Raw genomic sequence first — 17,598 nt, 5'->3', positions numbered from 1 at the left:
TGCTTGCACCGTGCCCTCTGCGCGTTCTGCGGCCCCTCCCGCGGCCCTCCTCCCGCGCTGGCGTCACAGTGTTTGGGCGGCGCGGCAGTTCGCTCCTGAACTGCAACATAAACAGAGCGTGACTCAGGAATCTGAAGAGAGAAGTCAGATGAAGGACACGGAGTGTAATCAAGGTCCAAAGGAGACGTGATGTCAGTAAGGACTACCGAGGGCTTCACGTACAATCAAATATAGAAATGATTCACTTTCTAGCCGGGCGCGGTGGCTCACGCCTGTAATCCCAGCACTTTGGGAGGGCGAGGCGGGCGGATCACCTAAGGTCAGGAGTTCGAGACCAGCCTGACCAACATGGAGAAACCCTGTCTCTACTAAAAATATAAAATTAGCTGGGCCTGGTGGCGTATGGCTGTAATCCCAGCTATTCTGGAGGCTGAGGCAGGAGAATCGCTCTAACCCGGGAGGCGGAGGTTGCGGTGAGCTGAGATCACGGCATCGCGCTCCAGCCTGGGCGACAAGAGCGAAACACCGTCTTACAGAAAAAGAAAGGAAGGAAGGGAGGGAGGGATTCACTTTCTGCCATTAACTCAGAAAGGGGGCTTGTCTTCTGGAAAAGAGAGTATCAAGCAATTTAGGTGATGACCTCAGTTGTTCCCCCACATCTTATTTAGTTCCAGTGGTTAGGTATCCCTCACGTGACTAGAAAGCGCTGCCTGGAATGCTAGTGGAAGATTGGGCACTGGGGCAGGTGCGGCAAAGCCTCGTTCTGGATTTCCCCACCTAGAGTCAAAGAATAAAGGCCTTCCAACCAGTACGGTAGGCAGTGACAGGGAGGACAGAGGAGTTTGCAAAGAGAAAGAACAGTGAAAAGGGGCTGCGTTGTCCATACAAGTCTGGTGAGTTCTGATAAATATTAGGTAACAGCAGCCCCATGGCCTATCTTCTTCAGTCGGGGTCTCAGTGTCTCTAATTTTAAAAACACCCACGGGGGCCAGTCACGGTGGCTCACGTCTGTTCTCCCAGCACTTTGGGAGGCCCAAGCCCAGGATCGCTTGAGCTCAGGAGTTCAAGACCAGCCTGGGTAACTGGCAAAACCCTGTCTCTACAAAAAAACAAAAACAAAAATTCACAAGGCATGGTGGCGCGCTCCTATAGTCTCAGCTACTGTGGAGGCTGAGGCGGGAGAATCGCTTGAACCCGGGAGGCAGTGGCTGCAGTGAGCTGAGATCGCCCACTGCACTCCAGCCTGGGAGAGAGAGCAAGACTCTGTCTCAAAAAGAATAAATAAATAGAAATAGGCCGGGCGCGTTGGCTTATGCCTGTAATCCCAGCACTTTGGGAGGCCAAGGTGAGTGGATCACGAGGTCAAGAGATAGAGCCCATCCTGGCCAACATGAGACGAGTGAAACCCCGTCTCTACTAATAACACACAAAAAAATTAGCTGAGCGTGGTGGCGCGCGCCTGTAGTCCCAGCTACTCGGGAGCCTGAGGCAGGAGAATCACTTGAACCCGGAAGGGAGAACCCGGGAGGGTTTAACTATATTTGCATCAAAACTAAAATGAGGCCGGGCGCGGTGGCTCACGCCTGTAATCCCAGCACTTTGGGAGGCCGAGGCGGGTGGATCACGAGGTCAGGAGATCGAGACCATCCTGGCTAACACGGTGAAACCCCGTCTTTTCTAAAAATACAAAAAAGTAGCTGGGCGTGGTGGTGGGCGCCTGTAGTCCCAGCTGCTCGGGAGGCTGAGGCAGGAGAATGGCATGAACCTGGGAGGCGGAGGTTGCAGTGAGCCGAGATCGCGCCACTGCACTCCAGCCTGGGGGACAGAGCAAGACTCCGTCTCAAAAAAAAAAAAAAAAAAAAAAAAAAACTGAAATGAGGCTGGGCACGGTGGCTCATGCCTGTAATCCTAGCACTTTGGGAGGCCAAGGTGGGTGGATCACGAGGTCAGGAGATCGAAACCATCCTGGCTAACACGTGAAACCCCGTCTCTACTAAAAATACAAAAAAAAATTAGCCGGGCGTGGTAGCAGGTGCCTGTAGTCCCAGCTATTGGGGAGGCTGAGGCAGGAGAATGGTGTGAACTCAGGAGGCGGAGCTTGCAGTGAGCCAAGATCGTGTCACTGCACTCCAGCCTGGGTGACAGAGCTAGACTCCGTCTAAAAAAAAAAAAAACCTAACATGAGCGACTGAAAATTAAACTATTTTCAATTTGAAAATAAGACTTAAAATTACAAACATATAAAGTGATAAAATAACTCATAGATTTTATTTATTTATTTGATACGGAGTTTCTCTCTTGTCGCCCAGGCTACAGTGCAATGGCTCCATCTAGGCTCTCTGCAACCCCCGCCTCCTGGGTTCAAGCAATTTTCTCCTGCCTCATCCTCCTGAGTAGCTGGGATTACAAGGCGCCCGCCACCACGCCCAGCTAATTTTTTTGTATTTTTAGTAGAGACGAGGTTTCGCCATGCTGCCAGGCTGGTCTCAAACTCCTGACCTCAGGTGATTCGCCCGCCTTGGCCTCCCAAAGTGCTAGGGTTATAGGTGCTAGCCACCGCGCCCTGCCCTCATGAATTTTCATACATAAAAATTGAAAGATGCCATGGAGAAAAATAACATGAAGAAGTGGGAGTATACGATTCGTTTTCTTGTGCCAGTAATGAAACTTAGTTTCTTTTATTTTGTGGGTGTGTTTTTTATTTATTTTTATTTATTTATTTATTTTTGAGACCGAATCTCACTCTGTCGCCAGGCTGGAGTGTAGGGGCCCAATCTTGGCTGACAGAAACCTCCTCCTCCCAGATTCAAGCGATTCTCCTGCCTCAGCCTCCCCAGTAGCTGAGACTACAGGCGCCCGCCACCATCCCCGGCTAATTTTTGTATTTTTAGTAGAGACGAGGGTTCACCATGTTGACCAGGCTGGTCTCGAACTCCTGACCTCAAGTGATCCACCCTCCTCGGCCTCCCAAAGTGCTGGGATTACAGGTGTAATCCGGCCTATAGAAGTAAATTTTAAATTAAAACAATCAAGTAAAACATTTCAGAATGTCTTATTTAACCAAAACCAAAATACTACATTAAAAAGCTCACATTTTCTCAAATACATTTTCAACGTTTCTTGTACTTTTTAAATGATTTCAAGGGTTAGAAGTTTTTTCAATCTTTTATGAACATTTTCAAACATGTAGAGAATTTTGAAAAATAGTATGATGAACACCAATATAACCTTCACCTAGATTTTTTCCATTTGAAAGTAAATTAGAGGACAGACGCAGTGGCTCACGCCTGTAATCCCAGCATTTTGGGAGCCCGAGGCGGGTGGATCACGAAGTCAAGAGATCGAGACCATCCTAGCTAACACTGTGAAACCCCGTCTCTACGAAAAATACAAAAAATTAGCCAGGTGTGGTAGCACGCACCTGTAGTCCCAGCTACTCAGGAGGCTGAGGCAGGAGAATTGCTTGAACCTGGGAGGCGGAGATTGCAGTGAGTCGAGATCGCGCCACTGCACTCCAGCCTGGGTGACAGAGCGAAACTCCGTCTCAAAAAAAAAGTAAATTAGAAACATGACACCACCCCAATATATAAATTATATCCCCCTAGAATAAGAGCATGTTCTTCCATAACCACAATAGTTATTACACCTTAAAAACTACTAATATTTTCTAACATTATCTAATATAGAGCTTATATTTATAGTTCCGCAATTGCCCCAAACATACTTTTTTCTCCCCCACTCAAGCATTTGAATCTGAAAGCAGGTGGAATTTACCATAAAGATAGGTCTGATTTCTTTGATTTAGGGTCTCTCTTGTGTGTGTCTGTGTGTGTCTGTGTGTGTGTGTGTGTGGAGATGCAGTTTCACTGTTGTTGCCCTTCGGCTAATTGCAACCTCCACCTCCCAGGTTCAAGCGATTCTCCTGCCTCAGCCTCTCAAGTAGCTGGGATTACAGACATGTGCCACCACACCAGCTAATTTTGTATTTTTAGTAGACACGAGGTTTCGCCATGTTGGTCAGGCTAGTCTTGAACCCCTGACCTCAGGTGATTCGCCCACCTCAGCCTCCTAAAGTTCTGGGATTCCAGGTGTGCGCCACTGCACCAGGCCCAGGGTCTCTTATATTATCACATTTAAATTGATAACCAGAATTTTAGTGCATTGGTCTCCAATGAGAAATACAATAGCTAGAGGTTTTGTTATTCACAGCCATTTTCTAAATTTGCTTGCTAAGCTTAGAATTTAAACAAGTGATTTTATTACTTAATTTGAATTTTTAAATAAGCTGCCATCCACAAATCAAGTGTCAAGTACCACTAGGATGTGCCTGGCTGACTCCAAGACTAGGAAAATATTTCCTGCCCCTGAACTATACATGAGTGGATCTTCCTCCTTAATAATTTGTGTGCTCACATTGCTTCGTTGCAGCTGCCACTACCTTAGTTTAATCTTCATTTTTTTTTAATTTTGGCTTAGTTCTGATGATCTGTTGCTATATAGCAAACCACCTCAAAAGAATGGCTTTAGATAATAGCATCATCTATTTTGCTCACAAATCTGAAGTAATGGGGCTCAGCTTTGGTTTTAATTAGTGACTGGTGATAGGATCTTCTTGGAAGTCTTCTTCACTAGCAGTTTTGGTAGTTGGACTGGGAAGACTCAAACAATTGGTGCTCCTCAGCCACCTCTTCCTTTCTCTATAGGATCTCACCATGGGTCTCTTCCCATAGTGGCTGCAGGCTAGCTAGACTTCTTTCATGGTACCTAGGGGCTCTCTGGGCCAAAAGAAGTCAGCAGAAAGCACATGGCCTCTTGTAATCCAGTCATTTTAGTTTCAAAGGGACACTTCTGCCTCATTCCGTTTCTCAAGGCAGTCACAAAGTTCTGCTCAGATTCAAAGGAAGGTGCCACAGACTCCACTTCTACCTGGAGGAAGTATTGGAGAATCTGAGAATATGCTTCAAAATCACCACTATTGGGCCAGGTGCGGTGGCTCACGCCTGTAACCCCAGCACTTTGGGAGGCCGAGGCGGGCAGATCACCTGAGGTTAGAAGTTTGAGACCAGCCTGACCAACATGGAGAAACCCCGTCTCTACTAAAAACACAAAATTAGCTGGGCGTGGTGGTGCATGCCTGTAATCCAAGCTATTCAGAAGGCTGAGGCAGGAGAATCACTTGAACCTGGGAGGCAGAGGGTGCGGTGAGCCAAGATCGCGGCATTGCACTCCAGCCTGGGCAACAAGAGTGAAACTCCATCTCAAAAAAAAAAAAAAACAGTATTACTCAAACACATTAGTAAATAGTGTTCAGTCTTGTCCTTCCCACTTCTAGGAAAAAGAGAGCTCATTGATGCCAGACTAAATGTAATAAAACTATATTTCATTGTGTCATTTCTCTTCTTAATATCATTCAGTGGTCAGCATTGTCTGTAATCTTTGGGAGACAGTTCAAATTCTTTACAAGGGAAATTGAGTACTCACAATCAGGCTATTGTTTCTCTCTTGAGCCTCATATATAGCCATTTCCTATTATTGCACGCTATGTTTCAGGCATACTAAATTATTTTCCCTATATTGGTATTGTTTCAGACCACTGGATATTCACAGCCTCCTTCCTGTGAAAACGTTTTCTTCCTTTTTTTTTTTCTGACTAGTTTCTATAAAGCAGTCAGGGTTTAGTTCAGGCATCATCTTCTCTAGGAAACCTTTTGCTCTCCTTTGCGTGAGTTCTGTGTTCCTTCTAGGCACTTGCAAAGCATTGTGTGCTTTTCTTTGTCATAGCACTTATAACGATGCATTATTCATTAGATAACGTGATGCTGGCCGGGTGTGGTGGCTCACACCTGTAATCCCAGCACTGTGGGAGGCTGAGGTGGGCAGATCACCTGAGGTCAGGAGTTCGAGACCAGTCTAGCTAATATGGTGAAAGCTTGTTTCTACTAAAAATACAAAAAGCTAGCCAGGTGTAGTGGCTCGCGCCTGTAATCCCAGCTACTCGAGAGGCTGAGATAGGAGCACTGCTTGAACTGGGAGGTGGAGGTTGCAGTGAGCCAAGGTCATGCCATTGAACTCCAGCTTGGGCAACAAGAGCGAAACTACGTCTCAAACAAACAAAAAACATGATGCCCATTACATCTCCTTGTTTTTTTGGGGGGGAGGGGGAGGCGAGGGGGATATATGTATGGTTTCAGAAGTAACTACTTTTTACGTTGACACCACATGGTTCTAGTGGAACCCACCAATCATAAAATCTCATTGCCTTGACCATAAGATTAATCAGAATTTTTCCTTAGAATTTCTTTTTTTTTTTTTTTTTTTTTTTTTTTTTTTTTTGAGACGGAGTCTTGCTCTGTCCCCCAGGCTGGAGTGCAGTGGCGCAATCTCAGCTCACTGCAAGCTCCGCCTCCCGGGTTCACGCCATTCTCCTGCCTCAGCCTCCCGAGTAGCTGGGACCACAGGCGCCCGCCAACACGCCCGGCTAATTTTTTTGTATTTTTAGTAGAGACAGGGTTTCACCATGTTAGCCAGGATGGTCTCGATCTCCTGACCTTGTGATCCTCCCGCCTCGGCCTCCCAAAGTGCTGGGATTACAGGCTTGAGCCACCGCGCCCGGCCTCCTTAGAATTTCTTACATATGAACTAAAGGAAAGAAGCCCCTTCTTCTTTGATGATGAAGTTTAGATGATGTCTTAGTCCATTCCAGCTGCTATAACAAAATACCATAGACCAGGTGGCTTATAAACAACAGAGATTCATTTCTCACAGTTCAGGAGACTGGGAAGTCCAAGATCAAGGTGCCAGCTGATTAACTATCTGGTGAGGGCCTGCTTCCTCATAGACAGCTGCCTTCTCCCTCCAACCTCACATAACAGAAGGAAAGAAGAGGGTTCTGTCTCAGGCCTCTTTTATAATGGCACTAATCCATTTATGAGGGTTCCATTCTCATGACTTAATCACCTACCAAAGGCCTCACCTCCTAATAACATCATCTTATGGGTTAGGATTTCAGCGTACAAATTTGGAGAGGACACACACATTCAGACCATAGTGGATGATATGAGATCAGGAGCTGCTATCGTTTTGGTCTCAAGCAGTCACCAGATAAATGAGATAAAGATAACACTCAGAGAGGCAAGGTATATGATAGGGATAGAGAGAGATAGAGATATATACAGAGTTTGGGGGAGTTCTAATGGCATTCAGTTCCCTAGTTTCAGAGAGCCTGTTCCAGTAGCGAGAGAGAGTTTATTTTCTCATTTTCTGTATATTATGGTGTTTTTACATTAAAAAAAAAAATTCTGGCTGGGGAGAGACTGTCTTTACCAGAGCTAACCAGTTCTTAGAGATAGCAAGGGCTCAGCTGAGAACCTGCCTTTGATATACCTCCTATATCCAACCTGTATATTCCAGGAGGCAACATTTCTCTGCCTTAGTCATAGGAGGACAAGTTACCAGGCAACCAGGGACAACCTTTGTGGTTTAGAGCCCATAGAAATATTTCAAACTAAATTGTTTACCCTTCCCTTTCCTGTTTTTCCTATGGCAACCCCAATGAAAACTTTGTTTTTTGTTTTTTTTTTGAGATGGAGTCTCGCTCTGTCGCCCAGGCTGGAGTGCAGTGGCGCAATCTCGGCTCACTGCAAGCTCCGCCTCCCGGGTTCACGCCATTCTCCTGCCTCAGCCTCTCCGAGTAGCTGGGACTACAGGCGCCCGCCACCACGCCCGGCTAATTTTTTGTATTTTTTTTTAGTAGAGACGGGGTTTCACCGTGATCTCGATCTCCTGACCTCGTGATCCGCCCGCCTCGGCCTCCCAAAGTGCTGGGATTACAAGCGTGAGCCACCGCGCCCGGCCCCAATGAAAGCTTTGACCTAAACCTTACCCTCGTCCCTGTCTTCTCTGCCCTGACCTCCCTGGTGTCTTTCCGATGTGTGGCCTGCATGGCATGCTGTGACTGCTATCTCTGCAACTTGTGAGTAAACTTCATTACTCACAAGTAAACAAAATTACTTGTCAGAAAACGTTGTTTTCCTGAGTGTCTCCTCTGTCTCCTTTTGTGTCCTCCCTGGCTGACTACCTCATAAAAGAATGCAAAAACAGCGTATATTGTTTTTATCTCCTCAGGGCCTTGGATAGCTCACGCCACAAAGACTCAAAATATGCAATATAGCATCATCAAGGAGCAAAGGATAGACTACCGATTTGAGACGGTGGAATGAAAAGGTATTTTTGGCTTTGCTGTCTCCTGAGGTGGCACTAAAACGACTGCCTAATGGGTTGAATTGTGTCGCCCAAAGAGATGTGGAAGTTTTAACCCCATTATTAGTGAACAATGTCCTCGTTTGGAAACAAGGTCTTTGCAGATGGTTAAATTAAGATGAGGTCATTAGAGTGGATGATAGTCAATATGACTGGTGTTCTTATAAAAGGAGGGAAATTTGGACACAAAAACAGGCATGAATAAAGGAAAGAGGACACAGGAAGAATGTCATCCACAACCCAAAGAACCCCTGAGGATATCAGAAGCTGGGAGACAGGCATGGAACAGATTCTTCCTCCCAGTCCTCAGAAGAACCTCACTCTGCTGACACTTTAATATCAGCCTTTCAGCCTCTGGAACAGTGAGACAATACATTTCTGTTGTTTGAACCATCTAGTTTGTGGTACTATGTTACAGCAGCTCTAGGAAATAAAGATAGACTGCAAAAGAAAAAGAAGTAAAAAACTCACAAAATCAGGCCAGGTGCTGTGGCTCATGTCTGTAATCCTAGCACTCTGAGAGGCCGAGGCTGGCGGATCACCTAAGGTCAGAAGTTCAAGACCAGCCTGGCCAACATAGTGAAACCCCATCTCTACTAAAAATACAAAAATTACCAGGCATGGTGGCGTGTGCTTTTAATCCCAGCTACTCGGGAGGCTGAGGCAGGAGAATTGCTTGAACCCAGAAGGCAGAGGTTGCAGTGAGCTGAGATCATGCCACTGCCCTCCAACCTGGGTGACAGAGTGAGACTCCATCTCAAAACAAACAAACAACCTCACTACATCAGAGAAAAGGGGGAAACAGGAATCAATTTTAAACTCTAGAAAGAAGGCTAACAAATGGTAAATAACTTACAAAGTAGACTTAAGGAATGAAATCTGAAGTTGGCAGTAAAAAAAGTCTAAAGTAGCCTATTCATTAGATGATTTAGAAAGGCACAGGCATTTTTACTACCAAGTTACCTCCTTACCCCTATATGGCCACGTAATTTCCTCTCTCCCATCCCGGTATATTCTTGAGATTTATTCTTTATAGAGAATAAACAAAGAGTCTATTAATTGGAAAAGCTAGAGGAAAAGGGCTCTGTAGAAGAAGCATACTGAAAACAGAAATATTAAATGAGAACTTCCATACCGACTCCTAAAACCCCAACCTTCTTCCTTCTAGTCTGTTCCAGTTACTCAGCCCAGCCGACAATCTGCCCAGTAGAAGACCATGGTTGGATGCATGTAGAATTCTACAAGATTGTTGCATGCATGGAGAATTTCTTTCTTTCTTTCTTTCCCTTTTTTTTTTTGAGACAGAGTATCACTCTGTCGCCCAGGCTGGAATGCAGTAGTGCGATCTTGGCTCACTGCAACCTCTGTCTCCCAGGTTCAAGTGATTCTTGTGCTCCAGCCTCCCGAGTAGCTGCGATTACAGGAGCTCACCACCACACCCAGCTAATTTTTGTATTTTTAGTAGAGACAAGGTTTCACCACGTTGGCCAGGCTGGTCTCCAACTCCTGACCTCAAGTGATCTGCCTACCTCGGCCTCCCAAAGTGCTGGGATTACAGGCGTGAGCCACCGCACCGGGCTGTGCATGCAGAATTTCAAATGAGCTTTTGTAGCATCTCACTTTTAAATATAAGAAGACAGCAAGTAGTCAAAAATCACCAGGGATTTGAAGAAACGATCCAATATGACTCAGTAAGAGAAAAACAATTTGAAAAAAATAAAAGATTACTCAGGGAGATAGAAACACCAAAAAATTCTATCATTAACATCCTCAGAAAAAGAAGAGGAAAGATTGCTTCTACGAAACAAAAACAGCTGCAGCCAAAGAACATTTAGAGAAAAATAATCTTAAAAATTGAAGGTATGAGAAGAAAAAATTCAGGAGAAATATTAGAAGAAAGTTAAAGGAAGTGTCCTAGAAAGTAAAGCAGTAAGACCAAAGAGATAGGAAAAGGGGGCAGGGAATGTAAATTAGAAGTCCCACATTCAAATATGAGGAATCACAGAGAGGCAACAGGGGAGGGAAGTCAGATTTATTTAAAGAGGTGAAATGTTAGAAATCCGTCATTCAAATAGTAGGAGTCTCAGAGAGACGATGGAAGAGAAGGAGATCAGCTTTTATTTAAAGACCTATGCCTTTAATTTCTAAGGGAAATTATTTTCTTCCTAGAATTTTATAATAAGCTATACTATTGTTTAAGTGTGGTACGCGCAAGACATTCTTATACATGGAAACTCTCTCAAAATTTACCTTTTTTTTTTTTTTTTGAGACGTAGTCTTGTTCTGTCGCCCAGGCTGAAGTGCAGTGGCACAATTTTGGCTCACGGCATCCTCTGTCTCCCGAGTTCAAGCACTTCTCCTGCATCAGCCTCCCAAGTAGCTGGGTTTACAGGTAGATGCCACCACGCCTGGCTATTTTTTTATATATATTTTTAATAGAGACGGGGTTTCACCACGTTGGCCAGGCTGGTATTGAACTCCTGACCTCAGGTGATCCACCCGCCTCGGCCTCCCAAAGTGTTAGGATTACAGGTGTGAGCCACTCTGCCCAGCCCCCAAAATTTACTTTTAATGTTCTTGTTTTCAGTAAGCACCCCCACAATGAGAAAATAAACCAAGAAAGGAAAAGATGTGGGAATAAGGAAGCAAAATTTTCCTTTTAGAAAGAGATGATGAGAGACAAAGATAATCTATAAGATAATCAAAGTGATTAATATGTATTAGTATATTAATATGCATGCTTTACATATGTTATTATATATGAATACATATATATCAACTCCTGTAGTCCTCATATAATATAATGTGGATGTACTCATTTTATCATCATTTTACAGTTGAGGAAATTGAAGCCAGAACGATTAGGTTACTACACCAAGATTGGACAGGGAGTAAAGAGCAGAGCCACAATTTTTACCCTTAAAGCCCAGTTTCAGGCTCTTAACCATTAATGCTCCCTTTCTTGCTTCTAATTATACTGATCTAATCAAAATTATGATATCATCATATTTGGATGATAGAAGAGCATGAGAAATATTCAGATGCGTGATGCTAGCAAAGGTGGAGGTGGTGGTGGTAAAAAAAGAGCCTCATTTTCATCTTCTAGAATGGCAAGTCAATAGATTGTGTTCCAAACCAAAAATAAAAATCAAGGATAGCAACATATGCATAGTATTTGAAGAACTGTAGGCCTAAAAATATCAGCTAAAACGTAGGGAGTAGAAAATGTGTGTGTGGTGGGAAGGTGCTATTTTTCTTCACAAGCCTTGCAGGGCTATTTGAATTTTCAATCTGCAAGGATACATAGATTTAATTTTAAAAAAATAAAAATTAAATTAAAAAATAAGAGGATCCGGGCGCAGTGGCTCACGCCTGTAATCCCAGCACTTTGGGAGGCCAAGACAGGCGGATTACCTGAGGTGGGGAGTTTGAGACCAGCCTGACCAACATAGAGAAACCCGTCTCTACTAAAAATACAAAATTAGCTGGGCATGGGGGCGCATGCCTGTAATCTCAGCCACTCTGGAGGCTGAGGCAGGAGAATGGCGGAGGTTGCCGTGAGCCGAGATCGCACCACTGCACTCCAGCCTGGGCAACAAGAGTGAAACTCCATCTCAAAAAAAAAAAAAAAAGAGGAAAGTGTTTTTCAGTTTGACGTTTGAAGTCTGACAAAGTTGTTCTGCAAATGACATTACTTCCTGACAACTCACCATCCAAAGCTAAAAAATGAGAGTTTGGAGAATTAAGTGACATAATGCACTAGGTGCACAGTTGGCATTCACATGGTTGTGATTACTAACCAATTTTTGACTCTTTTTTTTTTTTTTTTTGAGACGTAGTTTCACTCTGTCCCCCAGGCTGGAGTGCAGTGGTACTGCAGTCTGCCTCCCAGGTTCAAATGATTCTCCTGCCTCAGCATCTCAAGTAGCTGGGACTACAGGCACGTGTCACCACACCCAGCTAATTTTTGTATTTTTAGTAGAGGTGGGGTTTTACCGTGTCGGTCAGGCTGGTCTCCAACTCCTGACCTCAGGTGATCCACCTGCCCTAGTCTCCCAAAGTGTTGGGATTACAGGCGTGAGCCACCGCACCCAGCCAAATTATTTGACCCTTAATGAACCTCTTTTTTTTTTTTTGAGATAGAGTTTTGCTCTTTTTGCCTAGGCTGGAGTGCAGTGGTGCAGTCTCAGCTCATTGCAACTTCCACCTCCCGAATTCAAGTGATTCTCCTGCCTCAGCCTCCCAAATAGCTGGGATTACAGGCGAGTGCCACCATGCCTGGCTAATTTTGTATTTTTAGTAGAGACAGGGGTTTCACCATGTTGGCCAGGCTGGTCTTGAACTCCTGACCTCAAGTGATCTGCCTGCCTTGGCCTCCCAAAGTGCTAGGATTACAGATGTGAGCCACCGTACCCATCCTCTTAGTTAACTTTTGTTCTCATTGAATTGGATTTGCATTTATCAACTTTGGTATTTACTGAGTTCGAAGTTACAACTCTTTGGGAGAGAGGATAGTACTCAACTTTACCACTTATGGTAATTAGCATTAATATTGGACGGGAGAGCAGGTCCTAACTACAGTGTAAGAGAAGAGCACACAAGAGAGATACCGTATAGCAAGTTTGATATACAAAGTGGGATTAAAGAAAAGTCTAAAGCCGGGCACGGTGGCTCACGCTTGTAATCGCAGCACTTTGGGAGGCCGAGGCGGGCGGATCACGAGGTCAGGAGATCGAGACCACAGTGTGAAACCCCGTCTCTACTAAAAATACAAAAAAATTAGCCGGGCGTGGTGCCGGGCGCCTGTAGTCCCAGCTACTCGGAGAGGCTGAGGCAGGAGAATGGCGTGAACCCGGAAGGCGCAGCTTGCAGTGAGCCGAGATTGCGCCACTGCACTCCAGCCTGGGTGACAGAGCGAGACTCCGTCTCAAAATAAATAAATAAATAAATAAAATAATAAAGAAAAGTCTAGATACTTGTAGCACTGATACCATTTATCAAACAGGAACAGCAAGAACCAAAGGGCAGCATAAACAATTTAAGGTTTGGTACTGGGAGGGTGAGAGAGAAGAGGCGTTAACTGAGTCTGCCTTATTTCATAACTTTTGTCCATAAGTAAGATCTTATCATAGAAATTAAAGAGACATTGCCTCTGGGGTACCTCTGTAGCCATAATGGTCACCCTGTCTCCTGTATTTTACTTCTCTTATTCATCTTTTAGTGACAACCAAAGCATCTTAAAAGTTACATTATCCCCTTTTCCTCTTCAAGAACTTGGGATGGCTTTCATCGACTGCAGGATAAAGTCCAAACTGCTGAAGCTCACATTTAATGCCTTCCATAAAAAGAAGCCAACCAGGCTGGCCACAGTGGCTCACGCCTGTAATCCCAGCACTTTGGGCGGCCGAGGCGGGTGGATCACGAGGTCGGGATATCGAGACCATCCTGGCTAACACGGTGAAACCCCGTATCTACTGAAAATACAAAAAATTAGCTTGCAGTGAGCCGAGATCGCGCCACTGCACTCCAGCCAGGGCGACAGAGCGAGATTCTGCCTTAATAAAAAAAAAAAAAAAAAAGTCAACCTGTCTTCCAGATTAATTCCTATCACATCACTCCTGGAATTTTTATCAGTCTCCATGATTCACATTCTCATTTTTTTCTATCTTTTCTTATAAACAGAAAATGCCATTACACCATGTAATTAACGTTTAAAATTCAATTATCCTTTAGATTTCAACACTGCTTTTTTGTTTTTTTTTTGAGACAGGGTCTTGCTCTGTCGCCCAGGCTAGAGTGCAATAGTGCGATCTCGGCTCACTGCAACCTCTGCCTCCCAGGTTCAAGTGATTCTCCTGCCTCAGCCTCCCGAGTAGCTGGGACTACAGGCACATGCCACCAGGCCTGGCTAATTTTTGTATTTTTAGTAGAGATGGGGTTTCACCGTCTTGGCCAAGATGGTCTTAATCTCCTGACCTCGTGATCCACCCACCTCGGCCTCTCAAAGTGCTGGGATTACAGTCATGAGCCACCGCGCCCGACCCTACACTGCTTACTTTCATAGTACCCTTCCCAGAGTCCTAAAGTTGTGAGGCATCCTGGGGTGGGAAATAGCACAATTCTGGTTAACCAAGGTGGAGATGCCAATGGAAAGACACTGGCCACCACTACCCAGTGACAGCATGTCACATATTTTCCACAGTTGAACTCTCCATGTATCTTAGACAGTCCATAAATCACTGAAATCATTTTCCCAGTTGGCTTGCTCAAGAGCAGATGTCCCACACTGACTTCTTTGTTACCTTCCAGCCAAGCTACTTTACCCAAGGAAAAGAAAACAAAGCATACCTTCCCCAGACTTTGCCATTTTAATCTCCTGCCACTTAAATTTGTTAAACAATTCCTGTTTCTGCTTTATTTCCATACTCTCATATGCAAGTAAACGCTTAACTGGGCGTTAAACGCTTGCTGGGCACAGTGGCTCACACCTATAATCCCAGCACTTTGGGAGGCCGAGGTGGGCGGATCACCTGAGGTGGGAAGTTTGAGACCAGCCTGTCCAACTTGGAGAAACCCCGTCTCTACTAAAAATACAAAATTAGCTGGGCATGGTGGCACATGCCTGTAATCCCAACTACTTGGGAGGCTGAGGCAGGAGAATCGTTTGAACCTGGGAGGCGGAGGTTGCGGTGAGCCGAGATCGTGCCATTGCACTCCAGCCTGGGCAACAAGAGCGAAACTCCGTCTCAAAAAAATAAATAAATAAAATAAATTTTTTTTTTTTTAAAATAAAGATCTTATAGCCTGGGCAACAAGAGCGAAACTCTGTCTCAAATAAATAAATAACTAAATAAATAAATAAATAAAATAAATTTAAAAAAATAAAGATCTTATAGCCATACCTACAAGGCCAACTCAATTAGAACTGATGCTGCAGTTCCTGAGCTAGACCTGGAGGGAAAACGGGCTACTTGCAAGGCACTCTATACTGTCGTATTTGCCTGTAAACCACTGACAACTAGTTATCACAGCCACAGAATGTGTCAGACCCAGCCTCCCCACTGAAGGAGAGTGTGTTTGTCCTTGTGTAAATTCAGTAGAGGTTCATCTTTCAGGTTTCCCACACAGATTAGGAGCTTTGTGCTGTCAGGATCACTTCCTACTGCTATGCACATATCAACACCTTCTTTCAGAAATTGACAACACACTGGACACAGCCCTGACTCCAGTAGTTTTGGTTTTAGCAAGAGTCAAGGAAAAGAGTCAAACTCTGTAAAATACTTGAAAAGATTTATTCTGAGCCAAATATGAGTGACTATGGCCCATGACACAGCCCCCAGGAAGTCCTGAGAACATGTGCCCAAGGTGGTCGGGGTGCAGCTTGGTTTTATACATTTTAGGGAGGCATGAGGCATCAACCAAATACATTTAAGTAATATATTGGTTTGGTCCAGAAAGGCGGGACAAATCAAAGCCAGTGGGGTGTGGCGGGGGGGCTTCCAGGCAAATTTAAACATTTTCTGGTTGACAATCTGTTGAGTTTGTCTAAAGACCTGGGATCCACAGAAAGGAAATGTTCAGCTTAAAATAAAAGGTTGTAGAGACCAAGGTTCTTTGGAAGTCTTATAGTGGCTGTCCTTAGAGACAATAGATGACAATGATTTTCTATTCAGATATTTAAAAGGTGCTAGACTCTTAGTTAATCTCTTTAGGATTGGGAGGGCCTGGAAGAAAAGATCTAGCTATGTTAATAGAGATTATTATTATTATTATTGAGACAGTTTCGCTCTTTTTGCCCAAGCTGGAGTGCAATGGCACAATCTTGGTGCACTGCAACTTCGGCCTCCCAGGTTCAAGCAATTCTCCTGCCTCAGCCTCCCACTATAAGCTGGGATTGATTACAGGTGCATGCCACCACTCTGGGCTAATTTTTGTTATTTTTAGTAGAGACGGGTTTCACTATGTTGGCCAGGCTGGTCTTGAACTCCTGACCTTAGTTGATCTGCCCGCCTCAGCCTCCCAAAGTGCTGGGATTACAAGCATGAGCCACCACAGCTGGCCGAGATTCTTTACAGATGCAAATTTTCCCCCACAAAGGACAGCTTTGCAGGGCCATTTCAAAATGTGGCAAAGAAACATGTTTGGGGTAAAATATTTTGACTTTCTTCTTTGTCACATGTTATGCCAGAGTCAGATGGGAAAGTAAGTCATGATATACAGGGTTAAATAAAATCCATCTGATGAGAATTTATGGTTAGTAGGGCATGACTCCCTAGACCCCTTAGATAGGAATTAGGGTAAGATTAAAAAATCAGAGCTTAGTCCTCACAAGTAAAAAGTGATAGGAGGGCCGGGCACAGTGGCTCATGCCTGTCATCCCAGCACTTTGGAAGGCTGAGGTGGGTGGATTGCTTGAGGCCAGGAGTTTCAGACCAGCCTGGCCAACATGACAAAACCCATCTCTACTGAAAACACACACACACACACACACACACACACACACACACACACACACACACACAAATTAGCAGGGCGTGGTGGTGCACGCTTGTAGTCCCAGCTACTCGGGAGGTTGAGGCAGGAGAATCGCTTGAACCCAGTAGGGGGAGGCTGCACTGAGCAGAGATCATGCCACTGCACTTCAGCCTGGGCGACAGAGCGAGACTCTGTCTCAAAATAAAAAAGGCGATAGAAGATGTGGTTTTTTGTCCAGTGTAATCACCCTTGACAGTAAGTTGAAAAGACCGCAGATTGGAGCTGCCCTGCTCAGAGGGTTTGTGCATATTTATGTTATTTGAGCTGAGAAAGAGGGGCCAGTGAATTTCCTCTGCTTAAAATTATAGGAGAGACCTAGAGAACAATTGTGTTAAAAATCATGTTTTAACCACTTTGTTACTTTTTTTTTTTTTTCAATTGAGCACAGCTTAGAATTCTGTTGGAAAAAAAAAAAAGATCATCATTTTACCACCACCTCAATGTTCCTTTTCATGCTCATCGTCATGTTTTTTTTTTTTTTTTTTTTTTTTTTTTGAAACAGAGTCTTGCTCTGCCACCCAGGCTGGAGTGCAGTGGTATGAGCTTGGCTCACATCAACCCCTATTTACTGGCTTCAAGTCATTCTCCTGCCTCAGCCTCCTGAGTGTCTGGGATTACAGGCGTGTGCCACACTGCCTGGCTAATTTTTGTATATTTAGTAGAGACAGGGTTTCACTATGTTGGCCAGACTGGTTTCGAACTCCTGACCTCAGGTGATCCACCCGCCTCGGCATCCCAAAGTGCTGGGATAACAGGCGTGAGCCACTATGCCCAGCAAGCTCTCCATTTTTAACTAGGATTTTT

At 44.6% G+C, this 17,598-nt stretch overlaps 1 protein-coding gene across 2 annotated transcripts in view; it reads left to right on the top strand.

The window, feature by feature from the left end:
* The first annotated feature begins 90 nt into the window (after positions 1-90).
* LOC116472665 (oxidized low-density lipoprotein receptor 1) overlaps positions 91-17,598 on the top strand; it is a 100,868-nt gene continuing 83,360 nt past the window's right edge. For both annotated transcript variants that reach the window (XM_032159600.2, XM_032159604.2), the window contains exons 1-2: positions 91-191; positions 8,125-8,223. The gene's annotated coding sequence lies outside the window, so the exon portion shown is untranslated. The remainder of the gene's footprint in view (positions 192-8,124; positions 8,224-17,598) is intronic.

Source organism: Hylobates moloch, unplaced genomic scaffold, assembly GCF_009828535.3.
Source record: "Hylobates moloch isolate HMO894 unplaced genomic scaffold, HMol_V3 SCAFFOLD_8, whole genome shotgun sequence".
NCBI classification, from domain to species: domain Eukaryota; kingdom Metazoa; phylum Chordata; class Mammalia; order Primates; family Hylobatidae; genus Hylobates; species Hylobates moloch.
The sequence above is the reverse complement of the archived record's forward strand: the minus strand, read 5'-3'. Positions and strand labels throughout refer to the sequence as shown.